Genomic DNA, 20,077 nt, shown 5'->3' with positions numbered 1-20,077 from the left:
TATGCTATGCTGTTGAGTGTGTAAGTGCATAAGTAAATAGTGTGCCATTTTGGACGCAGTTAAAGACAGACCCTCTGACATGGAATGCACAATTTCAAAGCAGAATAACTGACTTTAGCATTGTTTTTCAGATAAACAAACATCTGCAAACATGCTATGGTATTTCAATGCTTTAGAAGAGTCAAAAAATGACTTACAGCTTCTAAAATGCTAAAGAGTACAAGAAATGGCCACAGATTTGGCTTTAAAGAAATCTTAAATGGCGTTTCAACAAAAGAGCCTATTTTTTTAATTGAATCTCTTTCCCCAAGGTAGAACGTCTTTAGACAGACGTCACAGTCAGTATCGCATTTTGAGCGTCATATTATGCACTCAAGTGAAATCCACTCCGGCGTGATTGTTGTGAAGATGCACCTCGGATGGCCCACTTTTAACAAGATCCCATCTCAGCATCTCTGACAAGCACGGAGAGACATGGAGGTAACGCGAGTCCCTGATGTGTCTACGACTCGTCAGCGCTTAACAAAAAAAGGATAAGAATCCCTTCTGATGGTGTCAGGCTGCAATCTCAGAGCTGCGCTTTACAAACCGCTCGCGGTGACGGCAGGTGAGCTGGGAGTCGCATTTTTGCGAACAGCCTCTCGTTTGATTTGATCGCTAGTAACGATATAGAAACGAGCGATGCGCTGACCTCACACCCTTTAACTCAAAAATAGACAACGATTAGAATCCTAAAGAACTTCCTTTTGACATACCAAAGGGAAAAACTGCTCGGAAACCTGCTAAAAGCATCGATTTTATGTCCTTGCCCGGGTTTAGCATGCTTTTAATTCATCACCTCATTCTTCTTTCTGAAGAAACACTTTATATTCGACTAAATAATGAAATAATTCCTCTTTATTGCTTATCGTTAATCTTGCTAAATTAGAAAATAGAGCAATGAAGCATTATAATGGCTTTGAATGTGGAATTCTCCAGTGTCACTCCGATGTTGCCATTGTCGGCGCTGGCATATTTAAGACCTCTTTGAGAGGAAAAAAAAAAAAAGAAAGCAAAAAAACATGCTTCATGCTCCTTTGACTGTAATGGAAATCTATTATTTAGCTGCGACATTGAATTTATTGGAGCAATTTGGCACGGTGCGGCACGGTTTCTGCAGAAAATCAGCCACAATCTCTGCTACTGATGCGAACCGCTTAGCCGACTAAACTTGAGTGCTGCAGCTGAATCCGCAGAAGGTCAGGTCTGATACATGTGAGCGACGTGCTCGGTGTAGAACACTTCAGAATTACTCTACTGCGGTCACCAGGTGCAGCTCGTGTTCAATTGTTTTTCCTGCGCTTAAACAGAGAAACTCGGAGCTCATCGCACTAGCTGATGATATTTTAGCGCTGAGTCACTAGAGCCCTGTAGCGCTGATGCATTTCTGGAATATGAATAAAAAAAAAAACACTGCGATAATTTACACCTCTCCGTTTAGTCATGACTACATAAAAAAGCCTAGATCCTGGAAGGCTTATGGAAGGGGTCAGTGTTTGGCTGGTTTGCATCTGCCATATCCGTTTTTCTCAATGTCTGAGTGGAATAAAAGTTAAAAGTTGCTGTGAAAGCTCTTCTTTTTAAAGTTGAGTTGTTAGATTGCTAGTAGACTAATTAAAAAAAAAACTTTTATTGCTCACGTAATTAATATCTAGTTTTAGTAATACATATTTTTAGTTATATATGTCACTTGAAAAAAGTAAATCCATGGTTAAGGTATTTAAATATATTAGGTATTGTTATCATATATGATATCATATGTAATTATGTTTATTTGCAACGATGTAGTGCTTAAACTGCACTTTTTTCAACCCAGGCTTATTCTGAATATGTACCCCTATTTACATTTCTGGAGAGCGCTAAATATAGTCCTGGAGCAACTTTTTTTTTTGCATTTTTTTTATGTCGATAATCTACTAGAGGCTGTTCTGTATGCTTTTTATCAGATCTCAAATTTCTCTAGCGAGTGTCATTCGCACCTGATGAGTCTACTGTAGACTGACTGAACGACCGATTCCCCACCACCTTCCCCAAACTTAACTGATTTTCAAAAGCAATCCAGAAAAAGAAAAGCCTTCACAGAAGCCTGATTTGCACCACATTTTCAGATTTTACCACATTCTCACTATGTTATTTATTTATTTGTTTTATCTTTTGGCTTTTTTTTTTTTGTCATCCCTGCTTTCTAGAATCGTTCTTCACCGAACTCGGGCCCCGTTGTCACGGTCAACTCCGATCTGCATATGCAGCGAACCACTGGACAAACTGGTAACAGTGAAAAAGCTGTCCATAGGCAGGTAACCAGTCAGTTGGTAAGCGTAAAAAGAAATGGCATCATACCGTCCCATAGCGTTCACTTTAAAGATGAAATGTTCTTCCACCATACGTTCTTCTGGCTACATAATTCTTGATCTCCAAATATATATATATAGGGCTACATTTTTGTTGACTTTATTTAGGTAGTTCATGAGATTTATTTCATGATGTTCAGCATAATACCATAATATGCAACATCTTGCTACTGGGATGCCTCATGGCTCAGTGTTGGGATCACTTCGCTTTTTATTGTACATGGAAAAACTTTCATTTTAAAAGAAAATGACTGTAAATGGACGGAACAATTTTATACATTAACTCATAAAAATTTTACATGTATGGTGACTACCCTGAAAGTTGGATGTTTTTCTATGTAATTTGACATATTTCTTTCTTCCAGTGTAAAAACAAATGATCAACAATGTATTTTGACCATTGATTATGTTTTCTATTTTTTTAATAGAGATTTTGCTTGTAATTTTGTAAATTATTTATTTTCTGTAATTTAACAAAATTTCTGTGGAAGCCTTGCTGCCAGTTTTATTTTAATTTCTTTTTTTACAGTGTGGTGTCTAAAACCATAGTAGACATAGTGGACTCATTAAATCCCATAGAGCACCACAATAACAAATGCATAATGGGTATTCATAAGGCCAAGGAAAACATACACTACACCATACAATACTCAATGAGGGTTGAGTAAAAAATAAATAAATATAAATTAATTTATTAATAATAATAATAATAATAATAATAATAATAATAATAATCATAATGATAATAATAATAATAATAATAATAATAATAAGTAAAATAATGTTTTTAATAAAAATAAAAAAATTAAATATAAATAAATAAAAACAAAATAAAAGTAAAATTAAAATAATAAATAAATAAATAGATAGATAAATAGACAGACGAACAAATAAATAAATAAATAAATAAATAAATAAATAAATAAATAAATAAATAAATAAATAAATAAATAAACAAACAAATAAATAAATAAATAAATAAAATGCACATTATGAACCTCTGAATCAGACATGTGTCACCCATGAAATGAAAAGGGGGGATGCTAACAGACTGCTCTCTGCAGGTATTACAGCCCTCCTTGAGTCTGTACACCACTAATGCATTTGCAGCACATGAAATGCAATCAGACACAGCATTGAGAGGCAATAAACTGTCAGGGAAAAGGTTGCTCAGAGCCCATTAGAATTGAACACTCTGTTAATACACTCGAAGCCGACTTACATTTACTCCAACGTTAACTTGCAAACCTGATTTTAGGGTAATCAATAAATGTATGTGCTTGCAAAAGAAGCAAAAGTACTTTTTAAACATCTCACAACACCCACTGTTTGACTCAAAGACACACAAACACACGCAATATGAGTTTGTGATGTGAGGCCTTTTTTAAGAACAAGTCAAACGCTATAATGAGAGCGAGGAAGAGAGAGGAACTGGGAGAAAAAGCATTATCGTCATCTGCATCGTATATAATGTTTATTCAGAGTAATGGCTCCATTCCAGCTTGGCAGGAAAACAATAATGTTTATTTTATTCTTGCGCAGATGAAACCGAGCAGCGTGAGGAATGGGGGAATGGCTACTGAGTAACGTGTGAGGATATGAACACAAGTCATTGGGAATCTTTCTAAAGAATCTCACCTATATGACACATCCTATTAAGCAGTAGCACATGTTTAGAAATGAATATGCATGTGTAAGAATATATGTACAGTTAAAGTCTGAATTATTAGCCCTCCTGTATACTTTTTGCTATGTTGACAGTACATAATATTTTACTATATATTTTAAGATAATAACATTTAGCTTAAAGTACAACTTAAAGGATTAACTAGATTAATTAGGCAAATCATTATATAACGATGGTTTGTTTATTCTTGCCAAAATAAAACAAATAAGACTTTATCCAGAAGAAAAAAAATATTATAGGAAATACTGTGGAAAAATTCCTTGTTCTGTCAGACATCATTTGGGAAATATTTGAAAAAGAAATACAGAAGGGCGAATAATTTGACTTCAACTGTTTATGAAAAAGCCAACACTATGGCTCATTTGGAATACGTGCTCAGGACTGCATATTTGGAAAACTACAAATATGCGTCCTGTTCGCATTCTGGATGTAAAATGAACACCAAGGGACACTTTTGACACTTTTTTTGACAAAAATTGGACTGCTTTTCTATCGAGATCAGTGTGCTTGGTAGCTCACCTGGTACGGTGTTAGACTTGAGACATGGACCAGACCAGGGTTTGAGTTCAGTGAAGGATGGTTTCACAAATGCAGTGTAAAATTGTGGTAAAATATTAGCACACACCCACAATGTGCTTTTCATATCTAGCTTTCCCAACCGAATACACTCTTGGTTGGGTTTGGATAAAAAGGTGTACAGGTATGTCGATATTAAACTAATATATTATGAACAATTAGTCAGGCGGCGTGTGAGAAGGATGTGTAAATGAATCTATGATGAGCAAACATGGCCCAGTAACGCATTTGAGATTGGCAGAAATGTACAAAGCGGCCTTCAGTGGATCTGTTGGAAAACAAAATCTGCAAGCGAGCATATTCCAGGGTAGATATTTTGCGATTCCCAAAAAATTTAGCCCTGGACACGTTTTTCAATATCAAACTGGACGATTAGTCAGGCATTGTGTGAGAAGGATGTGTAAAGAAGTCTACGATGGGCAAACGTAGGCCAGTAGTGTATTTGAAATTGGCAGAAATGTGCAAAGAGGCCTTTAGTGGATTTGTTGGAAAACAGAAACTACAAGCGGACATAGTCCAAGGTAGATATTTTGCAGTTCCCACGCGAACACAAGGAGAAATTGCAAACTCCACACAGACATGTCAACCAACCCAGCTGAGGCTCGAACCAGCAACCTTCTTGCTATGAGGCGATTTTGCTACCCACTCTACCACCGTGATCCCCTCAAACTGATATATTATGGGCAATTAGTCAAGCGCAGAAAGATGTGTAAAAGAGTCCACACTGAGCAAACGGGACCCAGTAACGTAATTGAGATTGGCAGAAATGTGCACAGCGCCCTCTAGTGGATTTACAAAAAAATGGCATGTATGAGAAATTGTGGCCAAGTGGCTTGTTTAAGATTGGCAGAAATGTAAAAAGTGGTCTTTAGTGGATTTATTAGAAAAAATAAATAAATAAACTGCAAGCGGACATAGTCCAGGGGAGATATTTAGCAGTTCCCAAAAGATGTAGCCCTGGGCACATTTTTTTATATCAAACTTATATATTATGAAAAATTAGTCAAGCGGTGTGCGAGAAGGATATGTAAATGAATCTATGATGAGCAAAAATGGTCCAGTAAAGTATCTCAGATTGGAAGAAATGTACAAAGAGGCCTTTACTGGTTTTGCTGGAAAACAAAAACTGCAAGCAGAAAAAGTCCAGGGTGAATACTTTGAGATTCCCAAAATAATGTAGCCCTGGGCACATTTTCCCAATGAGCATGGGTTGAGAAAATGCATATAAGTGTTCAAATACTAAAAGGGTCATTAATAACGCCAAAACATAAACATGACTGAACAAAATAAAGATGTATCTCTTTCCAGCATGATTTTACTTGATGTTTTTTCTATTTAAAGAGATTTTACAATTGAAAAAACGGGATGAAAAATAATATTAGGAGCATGCTTATGGATTTCTTATCAATAACATTAAGAATAAAAAGTAACAGAGATGGTGTACAATAAAAAAAACAAGTATATTAACATAATAACACATCATTTTCCCTTTTATTTTTCATGATGCAGTGTATTCCATAAAAACTTTTGAAGTGAATATATTCTGTAATTTATTAAGACGTGATGGGGTCATAAAACGTAGTCTCATTCAGTCAGTTTGACTACTCCACATAAATCCATCTTGATTTTACTGTCATTAACAGTGACGTTCAAGGAGGCCGCGACTGCTCTTGTGGAGTGGAGAAGCCTGCCGACGCAGTGAATGACAGATTCAGGGCTGAGCGACACTGAGGTGATGGACAGATCATGCAGGCATGTAGATGTGCATTAGTGCTGCGTTAGGAGCACGGAAAAATCTAATACCATTTCAAGTATGATCTCCAACTTGTGGAAATCCAAACCTAACCCAATTAGCAACAAAGTGTATAAGTTAATGATAAATACTACTTTTTAATAAAGTCACTATCTGTACGGAGTATGTGTGACATTGTACAAACATAGGTGGATCAACACAGACAGATTCATCTTGGTTCAGTGCTTGTTAATGTCCCAGTTCTGAGTGTTAAATGTGTTTATTTTATTGTTTGGAAAACTTGATTCCAGTTACATTACAAGGAATGTTATTCTGAGATAACAACCACTAAATAATGCAAGATCAGAGAACATCAAATTAGTATATTATATTATTTAGCCAGTTTTGTTTCTGTCAGCAATGCATTTTGACTGTTTGGTGCCAACTTGTGGCTAAATAATAAGTAAGTTAGTGTATACTCCATCAGCTGTTTTTGTTTCATAAAGATATTAAATAAAGAATAATAAAGAATGTTTAATAAAGAATTAGTAAACTATTACGATTAAGATGCAATGTATTGTGTCTATTTTTTATGTTTTGTGGCAGCATGATAAAGTATTTTCACGACATTTTTTGTTGTTTCTTTTTCTTTTCTTTTTTTTGCAAAATAAATCTATTTTGTCTTATAAAACAGTGGTATGCTTCACGTCAGGCTGCTGATAGTAATCTCATGTATTTACTTTATCTCTAACTTAAAGTAGTAGATGAAAACTATGGCGTCTATTGTCATGAATACAAAATAAAAAGAAATTCTAGCCTTGTCATTGACACAAACGTCTAGTCACCACGTACTGTTTTCAACAACGCTCATTATGTCCTTAAGGCTGTGTTTATACTTTAAAACAGTATTTTAAAAAGAAAGCGCTCCTCGTCCATACGGCTGTTTTTGCTTTGTTTCAGAAAAACACTACCCATCTACAGTAAACAGCCTGGAATGCATAACATCTGACCATTCATGCTCACTGGAAAGGCACATATTTTGTCAGCTCCAGTACTTGTGGATTGATTGTGGATACCTGGTAAATATAAAAAAGTATTAAATAAAATAAGTAAAAAAATAATAAAATAAAATAAAATAAATTATAAAATGAAATAAGTATAAAAAATAAATATAAAAAGTTATAAAATAAAATAAGTATAAAAAAATTCTAAAATAAAATAAGTAACAAATAAAATAAAAGGAAATAAAACAAAAAAATAAACAAAATGAAATAAATTAAAACAAGAATAAAATAAAATTAAATAAATTAAAACAAAAATAAAATAAAATAAAAAATAAAAAATAAAAAAATAAAAATAACACTGTACCCATCTACAGTAAACAGCCTGAAATGCATGACATCTGACCATTCATGCTCACTGGAAATGCACATATTTTGTCAGCTCTAGTACTTTTTTGATTGATTGATTGATTGATTGTGGATACCTGCATCTCCATTTTCAGCAGACTGCATTTCAGTCCATCCATACTAAAACTGATCACCAGTGTCCAAACTAAAACCTCTTTATTGTACGCAGATGACACTGTACTTTTTTTGTCTGGGTCAAGTACAGACACAATTAACAAAAAATTAAATACAGATCTTCAGCATTTACGTGAGTGGCTGCAAAACAATCATTTGACTATTAACGTAGAGAAAACAGAGTGCATGTACTTTTATTCACTTAGGAGAAAATAATCCATACCCTATCCCATCACTTTCTCAAATCAAAAACTTTCCATTGTATTCACATATCAATATTTGGGAATCAGTCTGGACTCTCACCTCACTTATTGTAACCATCTTCAAAATGTTGATTAAAAGCTGAAACAAAAGCTATTTGTTTATGGGAAAATTTGGACAAATTTGTCCTTTTCTGTTTCAGAAACGTATCTAAATGCCATAACCTTGTCTACCTTTTCTTACTGTCTGCCTGTTTGGTATCTCACAACAAATGATATCTTGGAGCCAATAGCTCGACTGTACAATAGAGCCTATAAGATCCACAACAGACTTCCTGGATGGACACATCACTGTTTTGCTCTATCACTTTCTAAAGCTTTAACATTTCAAAACTACATTATGAACACAGGGATTAAACTGTGCTATAAAATTTTAAATAGCGCTACCTCAGCAGGCCTTTGTGCTTTGGAACCAAAACTCAACACAAGGACTGATCGTTCCACCAGATCTGTAACAAATGGATGTTTGCCAGTACCGGCTTTTAAACACTGTTATGGACAGAGATCTTTCTTTTATGTATTCACACAAGCCTGGAATGAGATCCCACAACATCTAAAAACAATAATAACACTGAGACTTTTTTAAAAATCACATGCTCGTCATCTGATGGTCAACTATCGCTATAGCCACTGAGATAGTAAATAATTATAAAATAAAATAATTATAAAATAAAATTAAAGCACAAAAATAATAAAATAAAATAATTATAAAAAATAATAAATTAAAATAAGTACAAAAATAAAACAAAATTTAAAATATATAAAAAATAACTATAAAATCATAAAATAAGTATAATTAATGAAAACTAAAATATGTAAAAAATAATAAAATAAAATAAAGAATAAAATAAAGTGTAAAAAATATAAAATAAAGTTTAAAAAGTATAAAATAAAATAAGTATAAAAAATTATAAAATAAAATAAATATAAATTTTTTTAAAATAAAATAAGTATAAAACTTATAAAATAAAATAAAATTAATTATAAAATAAAATAAGTATAAAAAATTAAAATAAGTTATAAAAAGTTATAAAATAAAATAAGTATAAAAAATTATAAAATAAAATAAGCATCAAATAAAATAAAGGGAAATAAAACAAAAAATAAACAAAATGAAATAAATTAAAACAAGAACACAATAAAATAAAATTAAATAAATGAAAACAAGAATAAAAGAAAATAAAATAAAATAAAAGAAAATAAAATAAAATGTTGTCAGAACATTATGAAGCTTCTTGGATATGGCATTGATTGTTATGAAACACTTTATGAAATACTTTCATCCTCAAGCCCATTGTTTTTTACACTGTACGTCAAACAAACCATCCCAAAATTGGGCTAATATCATGTAGTCCAACAATGAAAAAGAACAATAACAATCATGTAGCATTGTTTACAATCTCATTCATCTGCAAATCAAACAATAGTGATTCAGTCCCATTTTCTTCTACGTCATCATGCAAATGTCACAATGCCTTTATATTCGCAAGTCTGAGACATCAAGCAGGAATATCCCACATTTGACTTTGAATGGAAGGCACTACAACACACACACACAGACATACAGTACGCTCACAGACAGGGACACACACCTCTCTCCATATGTAATTACTAGGCATTCAACTATTCAAATCCATAAGCTGCTGGGTAATAGAGTTGGTTTTAGCTGTATTCAACTCACAGTCTCAGAGGATTTTACATCACGCCACAGTGCAGAAGTTTCAGACTGCAGAGACAGAACGGTTCCCCAACAAAACAGAAGCACAATGCTCTCCTCCGCGACATACTTTCAGCCCTGCTACAGCAGATAAAGCACACCAGAAGGAAAAAAACAATGAATTCGGTATTCCCTGGAACTATACAGTACGTTTGGGAGCACCATTAATTCAACAGTGAATGATAGAGGAATTTTTGGGCTGGTGTGAGTTGAGAGTGATGTATCAGACAGCGGGAGGAGAGGAGAAAAGCGTGAGCTGGTATCTGTGAAAGCAGTCAATGCAGCAGGCATGAGGTGCTATTGACTTCCCTCGTTTATTACAGCACAACATTCATATTGACCTTTTTCCTTCAAGGTTCCTTTCAAGTAACTCACGGAATCAAGAAAGCTCTTTTATCAACAATTAAAGGCAAATCTCTTCTTAGAGGAAGGAGAAATGCTGAAGAATTACAAATATGCCGAAGTGAATCAGGGAGAGCTAAATTCTTTGCTGAAAATAGCCCAGCGTGAAGGATGAAAGCAGCAGTGTGCGTCTGGACTGTGGAAATGTGTTTCTGCCTAAGATTGAATCAATGTATATGCTCGTGTACTATAGGATGGGATGTTTTATTCATTGTTTGCTCACCCTATGAGTTTTAACATATTATTACCTAAAATGAAAATGGTGTAAAGGGGACAGAGTGCATAGGGCGCTAGCAATTTAAGGTTCCTGCGACAATAAGCAGAGATGCCCACACAATCACCCCTATCCCCCTCCTTCACTTCAGTCGATCGCCCGACCCTGCCCACCCACACAGGGACCAAAATTGTTGGCTACACCTCTGATTGTACATAGGGTAAAAAATTGTTGGCTACACCCTTGCTTGTGCATAGTGCCCAAATTTGCTAGCTACGCTTCTGATTTTGCATAGTGCCCAAATTTGCTGGCTACGCCCTTTATTGTGCATAGGGCCCAAGGTCCCACTTTATATTAAGTGTCATTAACTACTATGTACTTAAATAAAAAAATAAATAAATACAATGTACTTACTGTGTTTATAATGTATTTGAGAACACCTGTGATGCTTTTGAGTTGGGATAGGGGTTGGGTTATGGACAGGTTTACTGGTATGGGTAGGTTTAAGAATGGGTTAAGTTGTAAGGGATGGTCAACAGTGTATTTACAAATGTAATTACAAAAGTTAATTACAGATGTAGTTACATAATGTATTTAATCAAGCATAAGTACACAGTAAATACATGTATTTACACAATAAGTACATTGCAACAAACTATTAATTCCTATGTAAGTACATATTAAATAAGGCCACAATATAAAGTGGGACCGGGCGAAAATTGCTGGCTACGCCCTAGATTGTACATAGGGCTCAAAATTGATGGCTACGCCCCTGATTGTGCATAGTGCCCAAAGTTGCTGGCTATGCCCTATTGTGCATACGGTCCAAAATGGTTGGCTACATCACTGATTGTGCCTAGTGCAAAAGTTGCTGGCTATGCCCCAGATTGTGCATAGTGCCCAAAATTGCTGGCAGCACCCCCGATTGTGCATAGTGTCAAAAATTGCTGGCTACGCCCCTGATTGTGCCTAGTGCCCAAAGTTGCTGGCTATGCCCTAGATTGTGCATAGGGTTCAAAATTGTTGGCTACGCCCCTGATTGTGCCTAGTGCCCAAAGTTGCTGGCTATGCCCTAGATTGTGCATAGGGTCCAATATTGTTGGCTACACCCCTGATTGTGCATAGTGTCCAAAATTGCTGGCAGCACCCCCGATTGTGCATAGTGTCCAAAATTGCTGGCTACGCCCCTGATTGTGCATAGGGCACAAAACTGCTGGCTATGCCCCTGATTAAAGGTGTTGATAGTAAGGTTGGGAGAAAAAAAGTTAATTCTCTTAAGATTCTAAATCAATTATCAAAAGTTTAGAAAATAATCTATATTCAAATTGAGTGGCAATGACCTGAGCCTGTGCCGACACAAGCTCTAAACAGAAAAACCTTACCAAAATATCTTAATGTTTTCTTCAAAAAGACATTGGTTTCCAATTGGTTTTCATATTTTACAAATGCAACTTTCTTGATTGTTTAAGACAATAACCACTTTATTTGTCACTCTAACACCGTGTCCTAACAACACGCGATGCGGCAAGATTCCATAAACATGCAATTTTGCTGTGTGCAGAATTTTTTCTCATGACAGAAACATTTAAATAGCAGCCACTGCACTCCCAACAAAATGACAAAGGCTTTTGAGCTAACACACATTCAACTTTACTTCAACCATTTTCCTTTGACTTAGTCTCTATTTCAGAGTTCACAACCAAGGAATGAACCGCCAACTATTTTGGCATATCTTTTACACAGCGGATGCCCTTTCAGCTGCAACCCAGTACTGAGAAACACCCATACACACTCATTCATACCCACACTCATACACTAAGGCTAATTAGCTTATTCAATTCACCCATAACGCATGTATTTGGACTGTGGGTGAAACCAGAGCACCCACAGGAAACTCCGCACAGAAATGCAATCTGGGCCAGCCGGGACTCGAACCGGCGACCTTTTTGCTGTGAATAACAGTTCTCACTTTCAAATTATTTTAAAGATCTGAGGTGAACTATCTGCTGCTTCTTTCAGCATGGTAATAAATGTCACGTCAAACAGTATTTAACATTAAATCAAGCCCATAATCAGTACCTGAGGTGTTGCCACAACATCACAGAAATAGAAAGCATTTCTAAAATATAAATTCTGTGTGGCGTAATCGCAAGTGATTACAATAAAAACCCTTTTAACATGGACAAGATACATTTTAACTTGTGTTGCACGGACACGGTAACAGTGTCATAGGTACAGTACATGTACATGTTATCTGGTTGGCAGTATCTGAGTGTTTTCGATTGTGCAACCTCCTATTCCCCTGAAAATGTTCGAATTTATTTGGCCATGGCACACTTGTAGAGTCTCTCTCAAAACAAGTCTGACAGCATGTGTTGCAACTGTTTTAACAGCGAGATGATTTCTTGAGATTTAAATGAACAAGAGCGAACTTTCCACACAACAAAATGGACCCCTTCAGCCATGATGACCCCCACGTCCTTCACATCAGCCCCTGAGATTGAGGTGAATTATTTAAAAAAAAAAGATTATCCTCTGATTTAAACCCAGAACGGCAGTGAAGGAGACGGATAGGAAACGACACTTGCCGGCTGTAAACAGCCTCGGTGGTCCCAGCGGAGCATCTGTCCACACGCAGCGCTGCTCTCTCAGACTGCAGAAACCTGCACAAATAAATCTAAACTGATAGTAATGCATTTTCCACCAGCTAAAAAGTTCAATTATGATGGATGTGACAGCGCAATTCAGGGCTCAGGTCTGCATTATTGATTAGTTCCCTTGAGGTCAGAATGTACTGCTCCTGAAGAAACCAAAGATGGAGATGTGTCTGACCATCATGTTCTTCTTCATCCATGTTTTTGCTTCCAGTGACAGCAGGAGAAGCTGGCAAACAAACTAAAGGATCTCAAAATGGCTAACAGTTTGTCATAGCTTAAGCTGCATATGCAAAAATATGGATGTTATTCATTGACTAACACATTAGATTGCATTCATGCATATTTAAATGAATGCATAAACATAAAAAATGCTGTGCATAAAAATATATTGAGTTAAATATAGATCTGTTTTATTTAATGCATGCATATATCTGTTACAATGAAAGAAATGTGGAATATTATCGCACTACACTTTAACATTTAATTTTAAGAAACATTTAAGACCCATAAAACCCTCCCCATCTTCGCAGGATGCTTTCACACCAGTGATTTGAAAAAAAGAAAGTGGAAAGTGGTTGAGTCCTGCTCTGTTTAGGTGGGAGTGTTGAGTGGTGAAAGAGGTAAAGGCTTGCATGAAAAGGGGAGTTTCAGTACATGCACTACAGCTGATTTTCACAGCATCAACACAGAAGCAGACGCAGTTGAGAAAGGCAGTGACTACGTTTACATCGACGTCTGTACTTACATTATTTACCTTAATCTGAATAAGACAACAATATGATTAAGGTGTTTACATGAGTTGATTTTTGAATGTTTCTTTCATGATTCCGTTTTACATGTTATAGCACAAAATTCGATTAACGCCATTGCATGACTGCCACGCTATCCACTTTCCTTCAGAGTTTCGTGTAATTGAGTGTGTTTCATTCTTAATTTCATTCATTCATTCATTTTCTTGTCGGCTTAGTCCCTTTATTAATCCGGGGTCGCCACAGCGGAATGAACCGCCAACTTATCCAGCAAGTTTTTACGCAGCGGATGCCCTTCCAGCCGCAACCCATCTCTGGGAAACATCCACACACACATTCACACACACACTCATACACTACGGACAATTTAGCCAACCCAATTCACCTGTACCGCATGGACTGTGGGGGAAACCGGAGCACCAGGAGGAAGCCCACACGAAGGCAGGGAGAACATGCAAACTCCAAACAGAAACGCCAACTGAGCCGAGGTTCGAACCAGCGACTCAGCGACCTTCTTGCTGTGAGGCGACAGCACTACCTACTGCGCCACTGCCTCGCCTCATTTTTAATTTGTCGACTTTAACTGCAGTTTGGCAGTTTCACTTTCATTCAGGAACATTTCATGCATGTCCCCTGTGACAAACAAAACATTGGATGCGAGGAACTGCTGGAAGAGTGTTGTTTTAATGGAATTTTTAATATCGCATATGTAGATGCAGACACTCGGTAGGTGCAGAGAATAGCCTCAAACAGCTGTGTGTGTATAGACTATCCTGTTAAAAAATGAGGCAAATAGTTTAATTAAGGTGATTACATGTTTACATTCGGAGACCCGCATTTAAAGCTAATCTTTCAGTGCATAATTTTGTAGTGATATTAATGTACTGACTAAGGTATGTCTTCAAAACCTGAAAGAGTACTGCTGACGATACTAACTTTCCCATCTGAATAAACATTAAGAAAGAACACAGATCACATACTTACCATAATTTTTGGAACCGAATAATTTTTAAAAGATAAATGGCAAATGCGAATTTCACCATTTCCAGATGCGAAAAGCTCTCGGGTAAAACATTTCCCTTACAAACATATTTTTGCAGCATGCTAGCGGACCACAGTAATCCACACATGTCCACACGCTGTGGCAAGAAGAGATGACACTTTTGCTGACAGTCTACACACATGTTGCAACACCATTACACAGGCTTTCGTTACAACGCAGTGATGCTCTCATTGCGGGAAAATAGAAACAAAACCTTCGTTGCAGCACATTTATAAACGCAACACTGACAACCCTTGTCTTCAAACAATTCTTCTTCTTCCACTTGTTTTAATTACGGTTGGCAACACAACGTTGCATCTCTCTGAACAATGTAACAGGTAAAACAGTCTTCAAAGCTATATCATGCTTATTAATGAAGTTGCACCTCGTTCACAATAGAGCGCGCTGATTGGTTTGAACATAGTGTTTCTCATGAATTAATGCTAAAAGCTCGAAGAGCCGGACAGCCAGTCTCCACGCTAGATTTTATACAAGGATCTCATAGCCGTGACGTAGCTTCAAAATAAATTTTCAAACCGGAAGAACAAATTTGCTCTAAATAACGCAAAACCAACCAATTTTCCCTTTTTAGTGAAATATATGTGTCCTAATAGTGTTTTTACACTACAAGGGACACATATATGACTGTCAACATCGTAAAAAATGTGTTCAGGTGTTTCGAGACCCTTTAAAACTCACACTTTGCATTTAATGTTTTCGACACTTTTAAAAATTCCACGTGAACACCGAATTCTGGCATTCGGTATGCAACATTTCCACCGAATACAAACTCCTGCCATTCATTTTGCCACCGCAGTTTGGAAGTTTTACATACACTGTGTGCATTTGCAAGGCGAGAGGTGAATATTTTGAATGATTTGACATTGCTTTCAGCCGTGTAGGACTTTCAGTACCTTTAAACACATTTCTCTATCCCTGCTGCAGATTTCCACCCACAATCAATCTGAAAAAGTCTCCAAAAAAAGTGAGCTGATTCCATATGCCTCTGCTTATAGACTGATAGGCTGGCTTTTGTGTCAAAAGCAATACTGTGGCAAGTGCGTTTCCTTTTTATAGCTCCGCCATATAAGAACAAACCTCTCATTCTTCGTCTTGGAGTGGAGTTCTGAGTGAAGACTAAAGCGAAAAAGGCTAAATTTCCTTTGGGACGCAAGCTCTAATTAATTTTCAAGCTGCTTTAACAAAGTCCATTCAAATACTCTGTGTTTTAAAGCAGATTTGGTATTATTAACTACAATGAATGGTGAAGCTCAACAATCTCAAGGCCGTAGTTCGTGTTTTATAAGACACTATTATGATTATTTTCTTTATCCAATACTTGAAAGAACAGCAAGCACATTGCTGAAAAATGGAATTTCAGTTCATTTTGCGTTTGGCTCGAATCCACTGTTTTACCTTGGAATCACTTCAATGTTAGGTTGAACTTTTGACCTGACCATCTACGAATGTCATTCATTTCAATTACACAATTGGCAGGCGCATTTATCCACGAGTGTTCGGAGAATCAATCCCGCAACCTTATAACAAATCGACAAATCTGCATCACAACCAGTTCCACAAGAACAAACCACGCTATCAAAGAAGGTTACAACAATTTCTCAGCCAAGAGGCGATGTTTACCTGGAAAGAAAGCACTCGGGGAGTTGAAATAAAGCATATTTCTTCAAACGCATGTTCTTAGATGTTTAAACAATTGTAATTCTGGCTCAAACCCCTCTCTCGAATGACTTCGGCTACAGCGCAAATAGCATTAGCAAACTGAAAGTCAAGAGGCACTGCCGGATAATGAATCAAATCTTCACCCAAAATGAGGTGAGCTTTGAGCAGAGGAGCACTCGAGAGGCAGAGAATCAGAGTCAGAATCTGGCTCTCATTATCAGAGAGGGGAAAAGCCCAGGGTAATTAATGACTGGTGTAAACTATTTGCAAAAACCAAGCTCGGATCGTTAATGAATCATCTTAGATATATAATCAAGTAATTAGGAAATGAAGTGGCGAGTAAAGCGCAGGAAGTTGCGGTAATGAGGAATGGTGATTATCAATTTGAAGGATCTCCTGATGATCCCTGGGGACCCGCGTCACGTCCTCGCCTCACAAAAGCCCATATTGCCTTTTTTTCCCTCTCTCTCTCTCTCTCTCTCTCTCTCCAAAGTAAGGGACTTTCTGATCTGCAAACTAGTGTCTGTACAAAACACATAAAATGTGTCTGTTCAAGTTACAGACATATGGAACATAAAGCTGGGTGATGAGTTCTGGACAAATCTTGAAGCCTTTGTTCATACCCTCACCGGCCACTTTATTAGGTACACCTGTCCAACTGCTTATTAATGCAAATTACAAATCAGCCAATCACATTGCAGCAACTCAATGCATTTAAGCATGCATTTGTGCCAGGCGGGCTGGTCTGAGTATTTCAGAAACGGCTGATCTATTGGGATTTTCATGCAAAGCCATCTTTTTAAAGAGAATGGTCTGAAAAAGAGAAAATGTCCAGTGAGCAGCAGTTCCGTGAGCATCAAATGCCTTGTTGATGCCAGAAGTCAGAGGAAAATGGTGATAGAAAGCTGATAGAAAGGCAACAGTAACTTAAATAACCACTCGTTACAACAGAGCATCTCTAAACACACAACACGTCCAACCTTGAGGCGGATGGGCTACAGCAGCAGAAGACCACACCCCGTGTGTCACTCCTGTCAGTTAAAAACAGGAAACTGAGGCTACAATTCACACAGGCTCACCTAAAATGGACAATAGAAGATTGGAAAAACGTTGCTGGTCTGAAGAGTCTTTATTTCTGCTGCGACAATCAGTTGATGGGGTTAGAATTTGGCATCATCAACATGAAAGCATTGATCCATCCTGCCTTGTATCAACAGTTCAGGCTGCTGGTGGAGGTGTTATGGTGCAGGAGATATTTTCCTGCAGACTTTGGGTCCATTAGTACCAATTGAGCACCATGTCAATACCACAGCCTACCCACGTATTGTTGCTGCCCATGTCCATCTCTTTATGACCACAGTGTACCATCTTCTGATGGCTACTGAACCATGTCATAAAGTGTGAATCATCTCAGACTCATTTCTTGAACATGACAATGAGTTCACTGAGCCTCCACAGTCACCAGATCTCAATCCAATAGAGCACCTTTGGGATGTGGTGAAATGGGACATTCACATCATGGATGTGCAGCTGACAAATCTGCAGCAACAGCGTGACGCTCATATTGTCAATATGGGCCAAAATCTCTGAGAAATATTTCCAGTACCTTGTTGAATCTATGCCATAAAGGATTAAGGCAGTTCTGAAGGCACAAGGGGCTCCAACCCACTACTAGTAAGGTGTACCTAATAAAGTGGCCAGTGAGTGTATATTCAATTTGAATAGCTCAATTTGGAAAGATTTTATCTACATAAAATACGATCCATTTCAAGCATATATAAACACGACACAGCAAAAACAAAAGTTTAACAGTGATTTATGGTTTTCTAGGGAGCCTAATAGTTTTCAAATATAAAATTGTAACAATAAAACAAAGTAGTATGATCATTATTGTATATACCAGTGGTTCTTAAACATTTTTTATCAAGTACCACCTCAGAAAAAAACGGTCTCTCCAAGTACCACCAAAATGAGCAGTATTGAAATACAGTAGCGCAGTAGGCCCAATAAAGCAGCTGCAACACAGCCCAGTTAAAAAAAACGTGGCAGATTACCTCAGAAATATAGGCTTTATGTCATATATGACATTTTATATACATCATTTTTTATCAGTTTTGAAATGTGTGTAGCATGTACATGACATATTTCATTCCTCCGCGTACCACTAGAAGGAAGCCTGCGTACCCCTAGTGGTACACGTACCACAGTTTGAGAACCACTGGTATATACGATTGTAATTATGAAATTTAAATATTTATAAATATATATATGTGCTTCTTCAGTGTTTGAACTTTCAGCCGTGAAATTAAAACCACACTGAACTAAACTAAACTGAACTTCAACTCTGAAATCTGGATTTACAAGAGCTGTTAAGCTGCGTTGACACAATCATTAAGCGCTGCATAAATAAACCTGAATTGAATAAATCTAAAATGTAAATTGAAATAAATTAAAGAGTATATATTATAATATTTAATAAACATAAATATTTATAGATATCAAATGTAAATAAAAGTAATACAAATGAATATATTTTAATCTTTAATAAATAATCGAATTCTGTGAGGTGATTATTGTGGATACACACCTTGCGTTATCGATGCTCAAACAATATATAGTTCAGCCCTACAATCCAGCATCCCTCTTTCCATCTGTTTGTCCGTCTCTCTGCTGTCGCTCAGCGCACAAACATTTACACCAGGGCGAGATATATAATGAAACTGGCGCAAAGAGTAATTAAAGCCCCTTTTTCTCCACACAAAGGGGTCTGATGAGAAGCCCCCTCTCTGATTTGAATCGCTCCATCCGTCTCACTAATCAAACCCTCAAGAGCTTCTGCTGTTCTTGCAGGGATGGATGAGAAAGTGAAAGGACAGAGGAGGAGAAAGGAGAACAACAGCACTGCATGGATGCTGAAACATCTAAGCACACAGAGAGCACAGTAATGTATGGTATAAAGAAGAAGAAAAAAATAAATAAAAGTGGCAAAGAAACTATTATTATCCAGCGGCCCAAAGGGACTGGCAGGAAGTCAGAAAAGTGTGTCTCTAATAGGCCTCTTCCTTTAGTCTGCAGAGCTGCTTCTACTGTACATCCGGATGGAAAGATGCTCTTGCTGAATCATGACAAGTCCCAACTCTATTTTGATGTGCGTTTTAATGTTGGCTAAGAGGAAATAAAATAAAAAGTGGCAGAGTACAGGTTGATGTCCTTTTGACCTTCTGACAAAAATAAACGTGTATCAATGTTATTTAAAAGAATGATTCACATCAAATATAATTATGGGACAATTATTTACCTTAGATCAGCACAGATTAGTGTGTTAAAAATGTGTACTGATATAATATAAAGATAAGGCATAAAGCTAGTCTCCATAGTAAAGGCTTGAAAGCTCCAAAACGATCGGTATTTAAAACATGTAGATTTTAAAGAATATATAACTGTTTTT

General features: G+C 36.7%; 1 protein-coding gene across 1 annotated transcript in view; it reads right to left on the bottom strand.

The window, feature by feature from the left end:
* pcdh9 (protocadherin 9) overlaps nucleotides 1–20,077 on the bottom strand; it is a 535,263-nt gene that overhangs the window by 301,217 nt on the left and 213,969 nt on the right. The window lies entirely within an intron of this gene.

Source organism: Danio rerio, chromosome 6 (genome assembly GCF_052040795.2).
Source record: "Danio rerio strain M-AB ecotype USA chromosome 6, GRCz13ab, whole genome shotgun sequence".
Lineage (NCBI taxonomy): Eukaryota > Metazoa > Chordata > Actinopteri > Cypriniformes > Danionidae > Danio > Danio rerio.
Note: the sequence above shows the minus strand (reverse complement) of the source record. Positions and strands in the feature narration are given on the sequence as shown.